Consider the following 19,290-nt stretch of genomic DNA (forward strand, 5'->3'; position numbering starts at 1 on the left):
AAGTTCGACCGAAGTTCATACATTTTATTGTAGAGACTTCCGTATCAGTCGCAGTAGGAAACTCTGGAATTACTTCTAAGGTCTCTTTCCTTTGATCTGATGACGTAGATACTGTTTATCTCGTCGAGTTGCACTATTCTCCCACTCACCTTTCTGAAAGAACCATTCTCTTTAAAAGCACACCGTTTCGCGGCAAAACTATTTGCCTCGGTATAGTGAGGGAGGAATACCCAACATTTTGGTATAACCTACAAAGTAGCACTTGTCTGATTTGGAATAGGTTTGTAACCTTTTACACAAGCCCCATATTCCAAATGTTAAGAAAAAGATATAACATGGTTGGGCGTACCATACCATGCCTTCATTTCAACAGACCCGATGTAGCTCTTTTTAGTGTAAAAGCCGCAGTCTCTAAAGCATCACTTTAGAAGGGATAATGGCAAATTTATTTATGTCATCTTTGACCTTACCATGTCATAAATGGTTTGATTACATCTCCACAGACTTTCCACTTGCAGTGGTGTTCCAGGAGGTGCAAGTTATGAAACCCCTTTCACAACTCATCAGACATTCGCTAAACATGTAACTCAAATATTCCTTTGTGCAATCAAATTGCAGAAACATAATTTTCTTGTTACAATAACTTCTACTTCATTTTTGAGAACCTTTCGAATGATTTCAAAAGATCCAGACTTACGTCTCATCAAGTAAATATCCATATATCTACTTGAGTCATTTCTGAAGATAAATAAATCCACACTAACAACACTTATCGGACTACACACATCAAATGTATGATCACTAATAAGTTTGTTGTTCGTTCCTTATGGCCTGTGAACGGTATTTTAGTCACTTCACTTTTCGGAGGAAAGTTGCAAGTGTCAGATGATTCAAAATCAAAAAGACTTCAAAATCCATCATAATGGAATTTTCCATGCGGGTTTCTCCAATGTGACCAAATGTAGTGCCACACTTGTGTGGTATTCTTTTAGTCTTGCGACATTTAGCGTCAGTGTTATGGATGTATCATATTACCATCAATATTCATAACATACGTCCCATCGATGATGGAAGTATGGCCCTTATGTTATTCATAATACTTAACAACAATTGTTGTTTTTATGAACAACTCTTTTGCAACAAACATTGTGCAATGGGCTAGAGTGTATGAAACTCTAAAATGATTATGAAAGTAAACCCAGAGGTTGTATTATTATCAATATTCATAACATACATCTCATTCATAATGAAAGTATGGCCCTTGTGTTATTCATAACATCGAACATAAAAAGTTCTCTTATGAACAACCTTCTTGCAAGATACCTTATGCAATGGGATAGAGTTTGTAAAACTCTAAATGAATTATGAAAATAAATACAGACGGCAATACACCGATGGAAGGTATAGTAACATTTACTATGTTCCCTGTGTATACCTTAACCTCATTTCTAGCTAGTCTTTCAGGCCATAGTAGTTCTTACATCGAGTTGCAACAGAATGCAATCGAGCGGGCATTTTTGTGATGAACTCACAATACCCAAGAATTAGTGATTAACATGTTTAACCATAATTCGCAAGAACTATATCTTTGACCAGCCTTCTATACATCAAAAACTTGTATGACATTCATACATGAGCTGGATATTCCAGTCTTCTTTCCTTTTGCCTTTATACTTCTAACAGTTTAACTTTTAGTATTTCTCCTACTCTCAGAAGAAGCACCCAACTTAAGAGTGGCATTAGCCCCGGACTTCCTAGGCGTGTAAGTCATACTAACACCCTTTGGACACTTCCTTTCTCTTTAAGTTGTTGTTTTATTCACCTTTCATTATATGACAGGCGTTCTTCTGGATCCCTTTCCCAACAGTCAAATGCATAGTAAACACTTTTACTAATACTTGCAAACAAACATTGCTTTGTTTGTATCTGAAAATAATTTTCAGTTCCATGAATATCATATAACTATCCCAACTTTCGAAGTTTGGGTTTCATGGAAGCAAACATATTCCACTTGACCGTAACAGAATTCTAGCTTTTGGATCGAAGGACGAGAGTCACATGATCCATAGCATTAGCGGGAGGATACAGAAAGCATGCGATAGGACAAAGTCCTTCTCGGCACTTTTGAGGACAATCCTCATATTACGTTACCAATCGTAAAGTTTTAACCAGATATTTAACAGCTATTCAATTTTAATAGGGAAGGTGGAAATGCGAGCCATTATTCTACAACTATTATGCAGACCACACTTAGACAGTGTTCAAAATTAATTGCATTGAGAATTAAACATGTTAATTCAACAGTGCGCTCCCACTCAAATCAATATCTCTCAAAATTGATTGTGAGTGATACAAGACCCACATTTCAATTGTTCGCCATTGGTGTAACACCACTGATGACGAAAAATCTCAACCGGTAGGCCAACTTGCCAATCACATCTCTATGTGACTCTTGTTCATCTTTCGATGCGTGTGTTCCGAGATCATGACGGTCATGCCTGAACGTCAAGACAACCAAGTGATCTCGCTGCGAGGTCTCAACTCACCCGCCTCACACTTCTCTAATCGTTCGTACCCGTGTGACACGGCGCACCCCGAAAAGATAGGTGCCGTGACGGTGCTACACTTGGGAGAACACTAACTACTTGGTATTTTTTGTGAGAGATCACCCTAATAAAAAGCGACTACCGCGCAATCAAGAAGGGTGCATCATAAGGGATAAACATCTCAGGCAATTCATAATAGCATGATATGGTATAGCCCTTTCTGACGGAGAAGTATTTCATTTCTTCGTCTTCGGCATTCGTGTTGGTGTTCACCTTCGCGAAGATTGCCACCACCTTGTCGATGCACCAGATAATATTGCTATCTCCATAGCGTATAAAATTAATGCATTACTTTAGTTTGACACGCAGGTCATTAAAGTGCAATCATATGGCTCCAGCCATCATGCCGAATCATGACACGCAGGTCATGTTAATCAAATTACATCATATAGTCATCTCATACATAATCGAATTAGTATGAGCACTGCTATACCACATCACATGCACATCCTGCAAAACCAAGTTAGACGCCTCTAATCGGTTTATGCAAAATTTATTTTACGTGGCTTCTAAGGTTTTGACTTAAACCACAGCTACCAACGTTTTCTCATCAAGTATGATTATTCAAGTTGCTAGATTAACATCTCGGGGTGTATGAAACACGAGATAATTAAATCTTGAGCCCCATAATAAACTTCGTCATACGCATGACCCCCGTGCAGATCATATCTGCAATGCCCTTTCATCTGCGAATTTCATCTTTCTTTTGACTACGGCAGAACCCAAAGAACTGATAGCACTTCCATGATCAATCAGGATCACGGATTGCCAGAACTTTGTCAAATTCCACCATGCTGTCTCGAGATTGAGCAAACGCAAATTCTAGGGAAGCAACAAGAACGTCGGGTAACAGATTTCATCTGTCACCCGCATAAATAATTTTCAGCAATAGATCTCATCTACTACCTAAATATATTATGCAATACCCATACATCTCCATGTATTCTAGATCGAAACCTGCATCTACGCATAGCACGGCTCTTGATGCCACTGTAGGGGAACGCAGCAGAAAACAAAAAATTTCCGACCTACGCACCAGCCCAGGACCACTATGGAGACTGCATACATGGTTTGATCTTTTTCGTTACCGACTCGTAGCGCAGCGGGAAGTAGAGTCGATGACGATCGGCGGTGCAGATCCCCGCAGCTAGGATTTACAACCTCCCAACCGCGAGGATGTAAACCCTCATCTGCTCCTCAGACAGCCCTCCGGGAGGCGGTCGAACAGCCCCCCGGACGGTGTCGCGGACAGCCCTTCGGGAGGACCTTCGAAACTCGAACGGTCACTCGGACAGCCCTTCGGGAGGACCTTCGAAACTCGGACGGTCACACGGACAGCCCTTCGGGAGGCACTCACGAACTAAGACCGAAACTACGATCTCTCTACAGAGTTGCACACATACGGTGTCATCTATCCGGCAGGGCTTCGCCGTCCAGAACTAGTTCCTGCCGGAACCCAGACAGCCTTACGGCTCTACGAAACTCTTTTCGTGGGAGGGAGAGAAGAAGCCAGATAATGCATGGCATGTGTATGAGAGCAAGGGATGATCCTTTAGGCAGCCCCCTCCACCCCTATTTATAGGCCAAGCCCAAGGGTGGCTTCTCCAAGAAGCCAAGGGGGGAAATACCAAAAAGGCCCTCAAGGTGGCTTCTCCAAGAAGCCAAGCAAAAAGCACTTTCACTATTCATGACGACATTTTTCAGCGTCCGTTCGAACTGAAAATATTTATGTGGGCTCAGAACATTTCCAGTACCCACTAAAATAATTTTCAACGCGTTCCGAAACAATTTCGGTTTAGTGATTTTCATCTGCGAAAAGCAAACAAGAATGCGTTTTCACTATTCATGAAGACAATTTTTCGCGTCCATTAAATCCAAAAATATTTCTGTGGGTCTTAGAATAATTCCAGTACCCACTAAAATGATTTTGGATTCGTTCTGAAACAATTTCAGATTAGTGAATTTCATCTGCGAAAAACAACCAAAGCGGTACCGGCAGCTCCGAAACATTTTCGGTTTTTATTTCTGAAAATTCCAAAAAGCTTCCAGAATGATTCTGGCATCCTCCAAGAATTATCAGGCATGTGCCGAAACCAATTTGACTTAATGGTGTATCCCGAAACAACTTTTGGGTATCATCGAAACTTATCCGATGACCTCTCTCTGCGGTACGATTCCGCTGTCCGAAACTTTTCAGTGTCCGAAACTTTTTCGGTGATTTTCTCTTAGACTCCCTGTCTAGTATTCAGCAGATAGATGACCCTTAAGCATGTGAACCTATAGGTTCGGTGAAGTATATACATGACCCGGAACCCCTTCCGATCAATGATCAACATCAGAGCCGTGAACACCCATATTGACCCCTATACCCACACGAATAAATATTCGAGTGAACCTCGAGTTGCCGTGTGCTATTCCTGTTGCTTCGCGATATGTTACAAATACCCGAGGTGAGACATGTTGGCATTCCCGTGGATCAACAACTTGTCCACTATGCTAGTTACCTCGTTACCGGTTTTGTTCTCTTTTCTCGTTTCGTGTTCCGGCATCCCCGTGATCAAATCACAAAGTGTCTGGCCAGACGATGATGGACACCGTAACACCGAGAGGGCCCGAGTATATCTCTCCATCGTCGGAGGCGCAAATCCCAATCTCGAGCTATCAAGTCACTTAGCATACTTTCCCATGAACCCGTAAGCCGCCGTAATAGCCATCCAGTTACGGATGACGTTTAACAAACCCCAAAGTTCATGAAGCAAGCATGAAGAAACTCGATACTCTCATGGTCTAAGGAATTATGCAAACATTAACTATCTCTGTGTTATAAACCATTAACTTGTGACGAATGTATCTCATAGCATAACATCAATTCGGGTTGATTCAACACAAATGTCCTTCCTGACATTGTGCCCTCAAAATTGCTTGGCATAGACATGCCCATGATTGGGAAAACATAATCATCATGCAACACTTGAGCTAGTCTTAGAGGCACGACTAGGAATACATTTTACCGTTTATTATTCCACACGTGCATATGGGTTCTCCCCAGAGCCTTTATGGATATACGGGCTCGGGAACCACAACAGTTATAGCATGGAACATAAACATAATTATGAACAGGGAGATAATCAATAACATTTATTATTGCCTCTAGGGCATATCTCCTACACAAAGCTCTTAACCTTGTGGACGTGGGTTCAAGCCCATGATGGGGGTTACATTATATGATGTTCTTTTCAAAGAGGTATATATAAAGTACCAGCTCAATATTATCTTACTGAGCCGGCCCTTGGGGGCTACACATTATTGTTCAAATATACATGATCATATTTATAAAGTCCCTGCTCATTATTGCATAATGACCCGGCACTTGGGGGCTACATATATGGAGTATTCAGTTTTTAATAGTGGCTGAGATGAACAACATGGATTTCTTCAAAGTGGCAGTATGGAAACAAGTCTTAAGCCATCACTTTGTTCTGCTCAAGACTTGGGGGCTACACGTAATATGGATATAAGGGAGAAAAATCTTCAAATTCTCAAGTTCTGAGCAAACCAGATTGACCCGGTGTCTGCAACAATTATGACCCGACGTCGGTAACAATTATGACTCGGTGCCATCCATATTTACAAACCGGTAATTTTGGTAATATTAAACCGGCAAGTTTTACATCTTCAAACCGGCTGAATATCAGATGAGTATTTCAAGACCAAATATTTCTTAAGCCGGCGCTTTGGAAGCCGACTCAAGTGGATTATTCTTCACAATATTTCTCTGTGAGAAACCGATGTCAGCAAATTGAGTATGAAGCTGGCTTATTGACCTGGATTTTCTAGAAGAAGGAAATGACAAGGAATTAATGATGATCAGGTGCCGGTTTACAAGAATTCTTAACCCGGAGCATAATCTGTCAAGTTTGTTCTTGTGTTTATTTTACAGGATCAGTTTAACATGGATAAATCCAAATTAAACTGGGGGCTAATGTCGGGGATATACCCCGTGGTGTAAACCGGCCGGAAGTATAACCCGGCCGGACTTGGCGGTTTACTTGAGACCTGACTGACACTTGGCAATTCACTGGCGACCCGCCCTGACCTGGCGGTTTACAAGCAACCCGCCTGGTCATTATGACTCACTGGTGACCCGGCGAGCGGGTCAGACGGATGACAAGGCCCAAGGCCCAGAAGGCCGGTTTATGTTAATGGTGGGCCGGTTTAAGAGGAAAGGCGTGAAGAATATTTCCCTTACAAGGAGTCAAGACCCGGACTTGTATCCGGTTTGTATTAGAAGGTAGACTAGTCCTAATCCTAATAGGACTCCACATGTAACCCGCCCCTTCAACTTATATAAGGAGGGGCATGGCTCCCCAAAGACGGACGGAAAAGAAGAAACAATCTCTAGGGCTAGATACAAAGAGTCGGTTTACTATGTATTGAGATCCAAAGAGGGAGAAGAAGCCATCTAGCTAATAACTATGGACCCGAAGGTCTGAGGTAAACTACTCACACATCATCGGAGAGGCTATGGTGTTGATGTAGAAGCCCTCCGTGATCAATGCCCCCTCCGGCAGGACACCGGAAAAGGCCCCAAGATGGGATCTCACGGGTACAGAAGGTTGCGGCGGTGGAATTAGGTTTTCGTGGATGCTTCTGTTGGTTTGGGGGTACGTAGGTGTATATAGGAGGAAGAAGTACGTCGGTGGAGCAACGTGGGCCCCACGAGTGTGGAGGGCGCACCCAGGGGGTAGGCGCGCCCCCTACCTCGTGCTCTCCTGGTTGCTTTCTTGACATAGGGTCCAAGTCCTCTGGATCACGTTTGTTCCGAAAATCATGTTCCCGAACGTTTCATTCCGTTTGTACTCCGTTTGATATTCTTTTTCTGCGAAACTTTGAAATAGGCAAAAAACAACAATTTGGGCTGGGCCTCCGGTTAATAGGTTAGTCCCAAAAATAATATAAAAGTGTATAACAAAGCCCATTAATCATCCAAAACAGAATATAATATAGCATGAAGCAATCAAAAATTATAGATACGTTGGAGACGTATCAAGCATCCCCAAGCTTAATTCATGCTCGGCCTCGAGTAGGTAAATTATAAAAACAGAATTTTTGATGCGGAATGCTACTTGGCATAATTTTTTAATGTAACCCTCTTAATTGTGGTATGAATATTCAGATCCGAAAGATTCAAGATAAAAGTTTAATGTTGACATAAAAGCAATAATACTTCAAGCATACTAACTAAGCAATTATGTCTTCTCAAAATAACATGGCCAAAGAAAGTTCATCCCTACAAAATCATTTAGTTTAGTCATGCTCCATCTTCGTTACACAAGAATGCTCTCATTATGCACAACCCCGATGACAAGCCAAGCAATTGTTTCATACTTTAGTAATCTCAAACTTTTTCAACCTTCACGCAATACATGAGCGTGAGCCATGGATATAGCACTATGGGTGGAATAGAATATAATGATGGGGGTTATGTGGAGAAGACAAAAAAGGAGAAAGTCTCACATCAACGCGGCTAATCAACGGGCTATGGAGATGCCCATCGATTGATGTTAATGCAAGGAGTAGGGATTGCCATGCAACGGATGCACTACAGCTATAAATGCATGAAAGCTCAACAAAAGAAACTAAGTGGGTGTGCATCCAACTTGCTTGCTCACGAAGACCTAGGGCATTTGAGGAAGCCCATTGTTGGAATATACAAGCCAAGTTCTATAAAGAAAAATTCCCACTAGTATATGAAAGTGACAAAACAAGAGACTCTCTATCATGAAAATCATGGTGCTACTTTGAAGCACAAGTGTGGAAAAAGGGATAGTAGCATTGTCCCTTTTTTCTTTTTTTGGGCCTTCTTTTTTTTGGCCTTTCTTCTTTTTTTTGGGACAATGCTCTGTGAATGATGATCATCACACTTCTATTTATTTACAACTCAATGATTACAACTCGATACTAGAACAAAGTATGACTCTATATGAATGCCTCCGGCGGTATACCGGGATAGCAATGAATCAAGAGTGACATGTATGAAAAATTATGAACGGTGGCTTTGCCACAAATACGATGTCAACTACATGATCATGCAAAGCAATATGACAATGATGAACGTGTCATGATAAACGGAACGGTGGAAACTTGCATGGCAATATATCTCGGAATGGCTATGGGAATGCCATAATAGGTAGGTATGGTGGCTGTTTTGAGGAAGATATAAGGAGGTTTATGTGTGAAAGAGCGTATCATATCACGGGGTTTGGATGCACCGGCGAAGTTTGCACCAACTCTCAATGTGAGAAAGGGCAATGCACGGTATCGAAGAGGCTAGCAATGATGGAAGGGTAAGAGTGCGTATAATCCATGGACTCAACATTAGTCATAAAGAACTCACATACTTATTGCAAAAATCTACAAGTCATCAAAAACCAAGCACTACGCGCATGCTCCTAGGGGGATAGATTGGTAGGAAAAGACCATCGCTCGTCCCCGACCGCCACTCATAAGGAAGACAATCAAAGAACACCTCATGTTTCAAATTTGTTACATAACGTTTACCATACGTGCATGCTATGGGACTTGCAAACTTCAACACAAGTATTTCTCAATTTCACAACTACTCAACTAGCACAACTTTAATATCACTACCTCCATATCTCAAAACAATCATCAAACATCAAACTTCTCTTAGTATTCAGCACACTCATAAGAAAGTTTTTTACTAGTCTTGAAAACTTAGCATATTAGGATTAATTTTCCTACTTAAGCAAATTACCATGCTGTTTAAGACTCTCAAAATAATATAAGTGAAGCATGAGAGAATAATATTTTCTATAAAACAAATCCACCACCGTGCTCTAAAAGATATAAGTGAAGCACTAGAGCAAAAAATGATATAGCTCAAAAGATATAAGTGAAGCACATAGAGTATTCTAATAAATTCCAAATCATGTGTGTTGCTATCAAAAGGTGTGTACAGAAAATATGATTGTGGTAAACTAAAAATCAAAGACTCAAATCATACAAGATGCTCCAAGCAAAACACTGATCATGTGGTGAATAAAAATATAGCTCCAAGTAAAGTTACCGATGGAAGTAGACGAAAGAGGGGATGCCTTCCGGGGCATCCCCATGCTTTGGCTTTTTGGTGTCCTTAGATTATCTTGGGGTGCCATGGGCATCCCCAAGCTTAGGCTCTTGCCACTACTTGTTCCATAATCCATCAAATCTTTTACCCAAAACTTGAAAACTTCACAACACAAAACTTAACAGAAAATCTCGTGAGCTCCGTTAGCGAAAGAAAACAAAACACCACTTCAAGGTACTGTAATGAACTCATTATTTATTTATATTGGTGTTAAACCTACTGTATTCCAACTTCTCTATGGTTTATAAACTATTTTACTAGCCATAGATTCATCAAAATAAGCAAACAACACACGAAAAACAGAATCTGTCAAAAACAGAACATTCTGTAGTAATCTGTAACTAACGCAAACTTCTGAACTCCAAAAATTCAGCCAAAATAGGAAGACCTAGACAATTTGTTTATTGATCAGCAGCAATTGGAATCAATATTTTATCACGTTCTGGTGATTTTTAACAATTATTTTCGTGAACAGAAAGTTTCTGGAATTTTCAGCAAGATCAAATAACTATCATTCAAGAAGATCCTATAGGTTTAACTTGGCACAAACACTAATTAAAACATAAAAACAAATCTAACCAGAGGCTAGATCAAATATTTATTCCTAAGCAGAAGCAAAAAGCAAAAACTAAAAATAAAATTGGGTTGCCTCCCAACAAGCGCTATCGTTTAACGCCCCTAGCTAGGCATAAAAGCAAGGATAGATCTAGGTAATATCATCTTGGGTCTTTAATTTTTTAGCGGAGTTATGCTCGAATCCGGGAGGTTCTTTACGTTTCCCTTCATATTCGGAAATTTTGAGATCTAAAGAGTCCAACCGCTTATTGCAAAGGGTAATCAACATATTCATGCGGTGGAGATTCCCGCTAACACTCTTAAGAGGTTCAAGAGATTTTTGTAAAATCTTTGTTACTTCGCAAATTTTCTCAAAAACTTGCGTTTCTTCTTGGGTATGATGAGGCCCCTTTTGTTGAGGTAGTGTTCCCACTATACCTTCTATAATTTCATGCGCAATACTGGGATCAATTTCAATAAAATTGCCTTTGGCAACGCAATCCAAGAGTTGTCTATGAGACATATTCAATCCAACATAAAAGTTGCAGAAGCAAAATTCTAAAATTCACCTCTAGGGTGCAATTACGATAAAATTCCATCATTCTAAACCAAGCATCTTTTAAGTTTTCTCCTTGTCTTTGTTTGAAGTGAAGAACCTCAAACTCGGGAGACAAAGGAGTAGATAAAGGACTAGCCATAACGACGAAACAAGCAGAAAGAGGCGAACGGAAAAGAAGGGCGAATAAAACGGCAAGGGTGAAGTGGGGGAGAGGAAAACGAGAGGCAAATGGCAAATAATGTAATGCGGGAGATAAGAGTTTGTGATGGGTACTTGGTATGTTGACTTTTGCGTAGACTCCCCGGCAACGGCGCCAGAAATCCTTCTTGCTACCTCTTGAGCACTGCGTTGGTTTTCCCTTGAAGAGGAAAGGGTGATGCAGTAAAGTAGCGTAAGTATTTCCCTCAGTTTTTGAGAACCAAGGTATCAATCCAGTAGGAGGCCACGCTCAAGTCCCTCGCACCTACACAAACAAATAAAAACCTCGCAACCAACGCAATAAAGGGGTTGTCAATCCCTTCACGGTCACTTACGAAAGTGAGATCTGATAGATATGATAAGATAATATTTTTGGTATTTTTATAATAAAGATGCAAAGTAAAATAAAAGGCAATAAAAATAGCTAAGTGTTGGAAGATTAATATGATGGAAAATAGACCCGGGGGCCATAGGTTTCACTAGTGGCTTCTCTCAAGAGCATAAGTATTACGGTGGGTGAACAAATTACTGTTGAGCAATTGATAGAATTGAGCATAGTTATGAGAATATCTAGGTATGATCATGTATATAGGCATCACGTCCGAGACAAGTAGACCGACTCCTGCCTGCATCTACTACTATTACTCCACACATCGACCGCTATCCAGCATGCATCTAGAGTATTAAGTTCAAAAGAACAGAGTAACGCTTTAAGTAAGATGACATGATGTAGAGGGATAAACTCATGCAATATGATATAAACCCCATCTTGTTATCCTCGATGGCAACAATACAATACGTGCCTTGCTGCCCCTGCTGTCACTGGGAAAGGACACCGCAAGATTGAACCCAAAGCTAAGCACTTCTCCCATTGCAAGAAAGATCAATCTAGTAGGCCAAACCAAACTGATAATTCGAAGAGACTTGCAAAGATAACCAATCATACATAAAAGAATTCAGAGAAGATTCAAATATTGTTCATAGACAAACTTGATCATAAACCCACAATTCATCGGTCTCAACAAACACACCGCAAAAGAAGATTACATCGAATAGATCTCCACGAGAATCGTGGAGAACTTTGTATTGAGATCCAAAGAGAGAGAAGAAGCCATCTAGCTAATAACTATGGACCCAAAGGTCTGAGGTAAACTACTCACACATCATCGGAGAGGCTATGGTGTTGATGTAGAAGCCCTCCGTGATCAATGCCCCCTCCGGCAGGACGCCGAAAAAGGCCCCAAGATGGGATCTCACGGGTACAGAAGGTTGCGGCGGTGGAATTAGGTTTTCGTGGATGCTTCTTTTGGTTTGGGGGTACGTAGGTATATATAGGAGGAAGAAGTACGTCGGTGGAGCAACATGGGCCCCACGAGGGTGGAGGGCGCGCCCCCTACCTCGTGCTCTCCTGGTTGCTTTCTTGACGTAGGGTGCAAGTCCTCTTGATCACGTTTGTTCCGAAAATCACGTTCCCGAAGGTTTCATTCCGTTTGGACTCCGTTTGATGTTCTTTTTCTGCGAAACTCTGAAATAGGCAAAAAAAACAGCAATTTCGGCTGGGCCTCGGTTAATAGGTTAGTCCAAAAAATAATATAAAAGTGTATAACAAAGCCCATTAATCATCCAAAACAGAATATAATATAGCATGAAGCAAGAAAAAAATTATAGATACGTTGGAGACGTATCAGTGAGCACTGCAGAGTTTTTCTTGAGCGATGTTTTCGTTGTTGTTCAGAGGAGAGCAGGGTATTAACTGGGTGGGTTGTGGCCCATCTAGCCCAGGCCAGATATCCAGCCCAGATATTAATTTTTTTCAAGCTGAAAATGGCTAGCCCAGCTATACTTTTTTTGATGAATACCCAGGCAAAGTAAACTTGTTATTCTCTCCCCCGTGGGCTGCAAATCTTTTCTAGGAGGGATGCATTAGGCTTAACAAGAAAATGGGCTTTAATAAGTAATAAATGGGATGTAATTATAAAAACTGGGCAGTAACTATAAAAATGCACCAAACACGTAATTACTTTATAAAATAATATTTTTGGATCTTGAAAATTTTAATTTCATTAATTGTTGCGCGCGCAATGTTTCGTTGGATTTTTACGTAACACAAATTTATATTGAAATTGTATTTAATCTGACTAGAAATTTCAGGATAAAAATATTTCGGATCCCATCAAAATGTGGGAAATTTTATTGAATTCTGTTTTGAACGGTTGGTTGAAATTATTAATCGTTGTCCTAGCTAGAAAATGGGCTATACTTTTAACAAACTGTAAATGGGTTGTACTAAATTCCATTAGAATTCAAAAATGGGCTGTACATTCTTACAAATCGCAAATGGGCTATAAGTTCTCTGCCACACACTTGTGGGCCTACTAAGTTGACGCGTATGCTAGGCTTTGTCAACTTATAGTCAACACACGGTTCTAGCAGCAGTGTCCGTTGGATGTCCATCCAACGGATGTCGTGCTTCTTCTTCAATCTCGGATATTCTAGCTTCAGCCGCCCAAAAAATGATTCCTCCCCTGACATCTGGGGCGCACCGTTTCAGAGGCTGACCTGTGGGCCTACTAAGTTGACGCGTACCAAGGGCTTTGTCAACTTAGTCAATATAAACGATTCTAGCTGCAGTGACCGTACGATGTCCATCCAACGGCCGTTGTGATTCTTCAACCTCTGGTCTTCTTGCTCCAGCTGCCCAAAGCAGCGCCGGTCGTGCCGCCTGCTCCTCCCTCTCATGGGCGGCTGTGCTGCCGCGGAGGCCTCACCTCCCCCTACCACTCCCACCACTAGCCAGGCCCTGCGGCGACGGCATCCTCACACCGCAGCCGAACCAGTGAACCCTCGTACTCCTCTCCACATGGGTATCCACTGTCGCGTCTTCCCTGGCTCCGCGTCGTCCCCTTCCTAGGCCTCGTCGTCGTCCACCGCCTTGGTGCTCTCGGCGCGGCGTGGTCAATGTGGTCAACGACCGACTTCCATCGGAAGAGTACTGTACGTGGAGAGGCTGACAGCTGGGTCCACGGCCGCAGCAAGGAAGTGCCTCCTTATTACACGAAAAATAATTATTCCTCCATCTGACAGCAGGGACCCACCGGACGGGCCACCGTATTTCATGAAAAAAACGTTTCCCCCCTGACTGCTGGGACCCACCAGCTACATCTTCGCCCGCAAGGAAGTGCGTCCATATTACGGGCAAAAAAAATGATTCACCCCCTGACTGCTGGGACCCACCAGCTACATCTTCGCACGCAAGGAAGTGTGTCCATATTAAGGGCAAAAAAATTGATTCGCCCCCTGATTGCTGGGACCCACCAGCTACATCTTTACACGCAAGGAAGTGTCTGACAGTCGGGACCCACCCGGTCGAAGCGTACGTAGCGTTGTCATTCTGGTCGCAAACGTGTACGTACATACTGGTCGATCGGTCTGTCTGCAGGCTACAACGATGAACCGTGGCCGTATAAATAAGGGCACGTGTGGTAGTAGAGGCGCGCACATAACATGTACGCGTACGTACAATGGCCAGGGTGCAAGAAAGTAAATACGGCCACGTACGTACATACAGGCGGGGTCTCGAACTCCTACTCGCGCATACGTATGGCCAGGGCTCGTGTACATGGCTGTGGCTGGGTCAGAACGGAGAAGCTGCGTCGTCGTCATGTTCATGGGGAGGCAATGGGTCGTGTTCATCGGGAGGCAACGGAACGCGTGCTGTTCATCGGGAGCCAACCGGCTTGGACGGAACAGGCGATGGAAACGAGGCCTGGCGTACCGCAGAACGGAGAAACGGCCTTGTGTTCGACCGGCCACGGTGGAAACGGGATCCTGTTCATCGGGAGGGGTCTGGCGTACCGCAAAATGGAGGAAACGGACCTCCTACGATCGAAACGGGGTCCTGTTGATCGGGAGGGGTGTGGCGTACCGCAAAACGAAGGAAACGGACTTGTGTTGGAGCGCTACGGTCGAAACGGGGGTTCTATTCATCGGGAGGGGTGTGGCGTACCGCAAAACGGGACTCCACGGGATATTGTTCATGTCCACCGTCGACCTCCTCCAGCCTCCATGGGCTACTGTTCATCCACCGTTGACCTCCTCCAGCATCCACCTGCGACTGTTCATCCACGGGCTCCTGTTCATCCAGCCTCCACCGCGCGCTCCTCCACCGGCTACTGTTCAACCAGCCCTCTCCACGGGGGTCCTGTTCAACCACCCCTGTCGGCGTTCTGGGAACGGGGGTCCCCAGACTTGCCTGCCTGCGGCCCACGGCGTGGCTTTGTCAGCGGGCCTGTACGACCCATCTTCATCAACAAGGCTTTCAAGACCCTCGCGGGGGGCCAAGCCTCGCGAGGTGGACGACGCAAGACCTCCTCGGGAGCTGCCTCCCCAGGCAGGCTCACGAGGAGCGGAGATATCAAGGCGGGGCAAACCTCGCGAGGCTCCTGTGACGTGAGCCATGACGATCGACACCAGGCGGGCGCCAGCGCGCGCAGCGTCCTTGTTTCCTCTTTGGTGCTAAGGAAGCAGGCGCAGGCACGGAGTACCGAGGCATCAGGCAAAGGTTTCCATATCGGTGTAACAAGACCAAGACCAGCGGGACGGTAAGACGGAGGTCACCGTGGAGCCCAAGACGGCGTCACCCCAGGGCCTTTTGCAGGCGAAGACCGCTTTTCTCAGGATAGCTTGTACTAGCTGTCCCCTTTCAAATTGCCCGCCGTTGTTGGCTCCCTTCCCGCTCAATATTTGGGGAGAGGACCAGGGCCTATATAAGTAGAGCTAGCCACCACCGTAGGGACAAGTCACGGAGAGGCTTCGACTCCTCACCTGCACAAGTTCACCAAGCACAAGAGCACCTCAACCTCAGGAGGCTATTCTTCCCCTTGTACTGTTCATCATCAGCCCAAGAGGCAATCCACCACCACACACTGGAGTAGGGTATTACACCACAATGGTGGCCCGAACCAGTATAAATCTCGTGTCTTTCTGTGTTGCGAGTGCGTCGAGTTCGTCCGCGAGATCTTAGCGAGTTAGGGCATAGATCGGTAGGGGGGAAAGACTTCGTGCGCACCCCAGAGTTTGAACCTTAAGGGTTTTGCCGGAACCCCAGATCCGACATTTGGCACGCTAGGTAGGGGTGCGCCGGAGCTTCTTCTCCGCCAATCGACTTGCCGATGCTCCGTGGCCACGATGTCCGGCGACCCAAGGGCTGACTCCGACCGCTGGGCAGCTTGGCCAGCCCGGGCGGTGACACCTACCCATGAAGACCTCGACCCCGCGCTCCAGGCGGCGCGAGCGCCATCCAACGCTGCGGGGCGCGGGCGGCGCGGCCAGGCATCGTCCACCCTCACTCCACGGCAAGTGCGAGCCGCTGCAAGGGCAGCAAGCCATGCCGCAGCAACAGCGCCGCACTCACGGCGAGAGCGGGCAGCGCTCACGGTGGCGCGAGAGCTGCTGCGGTGCCGGCTGATGGAGAGCGGCCGGGATGCACTGCTGGAACGCGTTGCCGAGCTACTAGACATGGCGGCGTCAGGAGCACCGCCCTTCTGCTATCAGCTTCCTTCTCAGGCCACTACGGGGTCTCACGGCGGGCCTCGCCGCAACCACGCACCATCAGGTGCGCCGGGGGCTTTGTCAACACCAGCACGGCCGGTGGCGCCGGGGGCTCCGCAGCCCCCATGCCGCCAGCAACAAGCATGGGCACAAGCACCGCCTCCCATGGTCCCAGTGAGACGCTGCGCTACCATCCTCCGGACGCCGCGTAGGGCCGGGCAACATGGAGTGTGGGGCACTACGGTGAGGTGTTCAGGGTAACAGCCCCGGAAGCCTACGTGCTCCGCATGATGGACCAGGAGTACGCACCAGAGGACGACCCTGGCTCGTTCCTCGAAGAAGAGTGGGAAGAAGGGACGCTGGAAGTTGAAGCCTTCCAGGAACCAATGGAGAACCGCAACGATCGCGCCAGCGACAACGACTACAGGGTACCACTAATCTCTCAGGAGTAGGCTTACGCTAACCATGGGCTGCAAGTGAATCAGGTCACGGCGTCGGTCAACGACCCCGGTGCAGCAGCATCCCTTCCGCCGGGGGAATCACGCTGGGGGCCACGAGGAGGGAGCCAGGAGCAAGGCCCCTCCCCACGTCGCGCGAAGCCAGGCAACGCCCGGAGATAGGCCCTCTGCCCGGGAGGTGCCGACGAGCCTTCCCCCGGCAGAGGACCCGTGGTCGCCGAGGGCACCGCTGGCGTCCCCTTTCCCCCCTTTGTGTCATCCAGGTTGCCGGTCGGCTCAAAGGTGGTCGAGGGCGGCGCAAGGCGGGGCCCTCGTCTGGCAATATGAAGCAAGGCCGGTTCCTGTGAAGAAGGCCCAGTGCCTGTGAAGCTCGCCGCCCGTGACACTCTCACGTAATAATGAGTGGGGCTGTACACGCCCCGGAGTCTCAGGGGTGCCGGCCTCAGGCCCTGGGGCTCCCTCCCACGCCTAGTGGCAGCACTTAGCTACGCGCTGGTGAGAAGACTCGAAGACCAGAAGACTAGACTAGGTGCAGGACGCGGCCATTTGCTTTGGATCTCTTTTCTATAGCCTTGCCTCTTGGATTTGGATTTAAGTTGAAGTTGAGCTTTTGTCGATGCATGCGGGGGGGGGGGGTGAATTTTCTCGTTCAAGTGATTTCTTGCCATCTGGTTCTTGCCTCGTTCTGGAGCTCACGCTCGCCGCCTCCCCTGTTGGAAATATGCCCTAGAGGCAATAATAAATGGTTATTATTATATTTCTTTGTTCATGGTAATTGTCTATTATTCATGCTATAATTGTATTGTCCGGAAATCGTAATACATGTGTGAATACATAGACCACAACGTGTCCCTAGTAAGCCTCTAGTTGACTAGCTCGTTGATCAACAGATAGTCATGGTTTCCTGACTATGGACATTGGATGTCATTGATAACGGGATCACATCATTAGGAGAATGATGTGATGGACAAGACCCAATCCTAAGCATAGCATAAAAGATCGTGTAGTTTCGTTTGCTAGAGCTTTTCCAATATCAAGTATCTTTTCCTTAGACCATGAGATCGTGCAACTCCCGGATACCGTAGGAGTGCTTTGGGTGTGCCAAACGTCACAACGTAACTGGGTGACTATAAAGGTGCACTACGGGTATCTCCGAAAGTGTCTGTTGGGTTGGCACGGATCGAGACTGGGATTTGTCACTCCGTGTGACGGAGAGGTATCTCTGGGCCCACTCGGTAATGCATCATCATAATGAGCTCAATGTGACTAAGGCGTTAGTCACGGGATCATGCATTGCGGTACGAGTAAAGAGACTTGCCGGTAACGAGATTGAACAAGGTATTGGGATACCGACGATCGAATCTCGGGCAAGTAACATACCGATTGACAAAGGGAATTGCATACGGATTGATTGAATCCTCGACACCGTGGTTCATCCGATGAGATCATCGTGGAACATGTGGGAGCCAACATGGGTATCCAGATCCCGCTGTTGGTTATTGACCGGAGAGGCGTCTCGGTCATGTCTGCATGTCTCCCGAACCCGTAGGGTCTACACACTTAAGGTTCGGTGACGCTAGGGTTGTAGAGATATATGTATGCGGAAACCCGAAAGTTGTTCGGAGTCCCGGATGAGATCCCGGACGTCACGAGAGGTTCCGGAATGGTCCGGAGGTGAAGAATTATATATAGGAAGTCCAGTTTCGGCCACCGGGAAAGTTTCGGGGGTTACCGGTATTGTACCGGGACCACCGGAAGGGTCCCGGGGGTCCACCGGGTGGGGCCACCTATCCCGGAGGGCCCCGTGGGCTGAAAGTGGAAGGGAACCAGCCCTTAGTGGGCTGGGGCGCCCCCCCTTGGGCCTCCCCCCATGCGCCTAGGGTTGGGAACCCTAGGGGGGAGTTCCCCCTTGCCTTGGGGGGCAAGGCACCCCTTCCCTCCCACTTGGCCGCCGCCCCCCCCCTTGGATCTGATCTCCAGGGCCGGCCCCCCCCCAGGGGGCCTATATAAAGGGGGGGGAGGGAGGGCAGCATACAACAGCCTTGGGCGCCTCCCTCCTCCCCTGCAACACCTCTCTCTCTCTCTCGCAGAAGCTTGCGGAGACCCGCTACATCCACCACCACGCCGTCGTGCTGTTGGATCTCCATCAACCTCTCCTTCCCCCTTGCTGGATCAAGAAGGAGGAGACGTCGCTGCACCGTACGTGTGTTGAAC

The sequence above is a fragment of the Triticum aestivum genome, chromosome 4D (assembly GCF_018294505.1).
Source record: "Triticum aestivum cultivar Chinese Spring chromosome 4D, IWGSC CS RefSeq v2.1, whole genome shotgun sequence".
Classification (NCBI taxonomy): domain Eukaryota; kingdom Viridiplantae; phylum Streptophyta; class Magnoliopsida; order Poales; family Poaceae; genus Triticum; species Triticum aestivum.